This window comes from Belonocnema kinseyi, chromosome 6 (assembly GCF_010883055.1).
Source record: "Belonocnema kinseyi isolate 2016_QV_RU_SX_M_011 chromosome 6, B_treatae_v1, whole genome shotgun sequence".
Taxonomy (NCBI): Eukaryota; Metazoa; Arthropoda; class Insecta; order Hymenoptera; family Cynipidae; genus Belonocnema; species Belonocnema kinseyi.
In genome coordinates, this window is record NC_046662.1 from 108,992,191 (window position 1) to 108,996,401 (window position 4,211).

Below are 4,211 nucleotides of genomic sequence, written 5' to 3' on the forward strand. Positions count from 1 at the left end.
ATTGTTACTAATTGGTTCCAAATGCCAATGTTATCCGGTAGACTAATTAATTTTGGTTAAAATCATCGTATCCAACAGAAAAAAATATTGAGTACAATCTTGTTGACAGATCAATATTATTATCGTAAAAAAAAATTCACTTTGAAAATTTAAAAATAATTAAACAGTGACTCATTAACAATGATTATTCAATTTTTTCACCAATAAAAACATAAAATTCTGCATGAACAAAATTAAATATCATTCTATCAACAAAGTAGTAAAAAATCAGTTTCGTCCACATGTAGAGCAACTTAAGGTTTGTCTTCCATTTTCCAATAACTTTACAAAATTATCTAAAGCATAAAATAGTTATAATATTGTCAGGATTCCTATCACTGATAAAAGTTCAAGTTCTTTAATAAAATTAGGCTAGGATATTTCTGAAAAATGGGTTGAAACGAATTTAGTTTATAAATTTTCTTGTAACACACGTTTTTGTTTTTACTAATGTTCAAATCTTTCGAAATAATTATTTTGTTCAAAACTGTAAAGGAAGAATTGTGCATGAAAAGCCTCAATAAAAGAACTTAAAGAACCATATAGAAGAAAGCTCAATACGCGAAGTATTGCCTTTTGTCAAGATATATTGCATATATATGCCTATAGAACTCGTACTTCTATAAGAATCTGTATGGAATTACTAGCAGTCGCAAAGGTGTTATCTATAAGTTTCTGTTGGTATCTTAACGTCATTTTTGGAAATTCCTCATTGATTCTCACAGACTTTCGGGTCTATATGGCTCTACATGGAATTACCAACAGCAACTAAGGTGGTTTCTATATGCTTCTGTTTTTATCTTAACTTCGTGTCGCTGAATGTCACATTGATATTCATAGACTTCTGGTTCTATACGGCCCTATATGGAATTACCAATGGCAACTAAGGTGGTTTCTATATGCTTCTGTTGGTAAATTTATTTATTTTCTGGGAATGCCTTATTAATTCTCATATACTTCTGGGTCTATGTGGTTTTATATGGCATTACTAATAACCACTGAGGTGGTTACTATGCGGAAATGGGAAAATGGAAAAATAAAAGGGGAACGTTGAGAATAGAAAAAAGTGAAAGGTAAACGGTGAAATGAAGATAGGGTAAAGGGGAAATAGTGAAAAGGAAACAAGGAAACAGTAAAGTGGAATGGGGCGAAGGAAAGGGCAAAGTGGAAAGGGAAAAGGAAAACGGTGAAGGGGATCGGGAAAGAAAAATGCAAGGGGAAAATGAGAAAGTGGTAAAGCGGAAGGGAAACGGTTCCCTTTACCCTTATTCTTTTTCCTATTCTTCTCTTTCCCCTTTTATTTTTCTCTTTCCCCCCTTTCCTTTCCGTTTTCACCCTTTTTCATCATTGTTTCAACTTTTCCCATTTCAACCTTTCCCTGTTCCCTTAACTCAATTTCCCATTTCCTTTTTTCAATTTTCCCCTTTAATATTTCCTCCTTTTCCCCTTTCCTGTTTGTAAATATTTTATGATGAAAGGGTTAAAAAAGCACTTCAATTTACATCATATAATATTATCACTTCTGCCGGGCGTCCCACTTGTGTGCTTCAATGCTTGTATAGCGGGCGTTAAGTTTCATGTGGGCCCGGTGGCGCAGTACGCATGTGCGAAAGTCACTGGGCTGGAAGTGGCCACATTATGTCTGCTTTACGTGCATGGAATGGCGCATTTTCAAAAGAGGTCGGACAAAAATGATTTTTCACCATAAGTGTATTCAGATATTATTTTGTATTTTTCAAAATATATTCAATTTCATAATAAAATCGATTGTTTTTTTACGAGTTTGGTATTTAATTGAAGAGACTTTGAAAAATAATACAAAAATACACTTATTGTAAAAAAATATTTGTTGCAAGTAATTAAAAATTTCAAGTTTCACTCGATTGTATTGGTATTATTGATTGGCCCTCAGCTTGTAGATATATTGACAGAAACGTCAAAAAGTTAAAAAAAGTTAATTTTCCAGAAAAATAAGGAATCCTAGAGAAAACTTTTTATTCTTTAAAGTCTCTTAATTCTCTTTTTCTCTCTCTACATTGCCGAACTTTCACTTCCCGTCCTTTGAAACTAGTACGACGGACAGATGGAGGGACATCCGTGAGAAACATTATATAACGTTATCTCACATCTGTTACATTATTTTACATAATGTTAAATCATGTTGCATATATTTTCATATAAGAGCAGGTACTTAGCGCGTCGTGGCAGAAAAGTTCCACTCATAAAATCCCTACAGGAACCACTTTAAATCATGTTTGCAATTTCATATAGATTACATATCAGGAGAATACATATAAAACCATACAGAAGTAGGAAATTAGCACGATATTACCATACAGAAGTAGGAAATTATCACGTTATTTTTGCAGTTCCACGCATATAGTACGTATTGGGAGGATACATATAGATGCATATAGAAGTAGGTACTTGGCGTGCCGTCAGAAAAGTCCCACTTATAAAATCCATTTAGAAAGCACTTCAATTCCTTTTTGAAATTTCATATAGATTACATGTTAGGACAATATATATGATTCCATATAGAAGTAGGGAATTTACACAATGTTGACAAAATCCTTTTTGTATATCCATATAGAAACCACTTCAAATCTTCTTTGTAATTCCATATAGATTACATGTTGGGAGCATACATATAAATCCGTATAGATGCTTCGGGACTTAGTGTATCAGCAGGAAAATCCTGTATGAATATCCATATAAATACTTATAACAAAAGGGACGCTCTTGGAATTCCATTCAGAAATCATCCCAAATTCTAATAGGAAATCCATTTAGAATACAGCACAAGAAAGTCTATATAGATACTTGTTGATTTTCTATGTGAAAAATTTTCTGTAAGTGGCACTACCAATAGAAACCATTAGGAACAATTAGATACTTTCGAAAGAATTATTTTGTTTTAAGCTTTATTGGAAGAATTGTGCCGGAAAAGTAAGAGGCGTCCTTAAGACGTTTTTCAGACGTCCATAGAACTTTTCTCTTATATAAAAGTTCCCTTTTTAGCTGATTGCATACTCTTGTTTGAAACTGTTTATTTTTTGTTTTTACATAAAATTTCCCTTGTAAGGCCCTTCAAACGGCTGTCAAATTCGCGAGGGGTAAGGGACGCGCCAATCAGACAGCTGACTGCGGATTGGTCGAGCGAGAAGAGGGAGACACTTCCCTTCCAAATCAGGATACTATACCCAAATTTATTACAGCTTCGCGCTTCGGTATGCGAATAAGGCTTGTTGACATCTTGAAGTGGTTAGGGACTCTGTAGTGAGGGGCGCGCCAAACAGGCAGCTGAGTGCGGATTGGTCGAACGAGAATAGATACAACAGCATTTACGTTCCAACAGCAGATACTGTACAGTTATTGAAATTTGCTATAACTTCACGCTTCGGTACTTTCGATATGCTTAGTGTTTGTCGTGTTTGTTGCCGTTTAAATACATCGCGCCTTCTACCGCTGGCTCCAACTTCCATTCCAACTCCCTCTCCACATAGCCTTCGCCGCACCCTCACTACGGGGTCCCTACTAAACGGTTGAGTTGTTGAATGCCACATTTCAAGAATATTATCTAAAGACAATTATACTGGTCGGTTCAGCTCGCTTTTTCCCGAAAAAATCCAGGAGCGGAAACCAGGGGACTCGTCTGTATCCCCACGTGTCCCTCAAACGGCTCTCAATTTGGCTACATCAAAAATACGTCTAAACACATGAATTGTTGGCCGCAATATTTTAATCACATAATCTAAAGGCAATTATACCGAACCGTTCAGATCCCTTTTTTCCGAAAATGTTGTTGTTGTTTTTTGTAGTTGAAAGTGAAGATTATTTTTTCTCGCTTGAAATTGGCGCGTTGTGTACAGTGCACGGGGGAGTGCCAGTGGCTGGGTGCAAGAGCGGCAAGCGCGGGGCTCGACTGTCTTCCCAGGTTACTCACCAGGGGTCAGTATTTTTGGATTAGGCATTTCTAAAACAGGTTTTTACGGTTCAGTAAATAAGTATAATATGATTTTTTTTGTTTCTTCACATAATTTTCTCTATGAAATGACCGTATTCGTACGTGCATTCGTTATTAATTGGCGAATTAATAAAAAATTAATGAAACTATTGTTCTCTAAAAATTGGAAGACGCCAAACATCAATTTTATTATTTTTTATAGCTG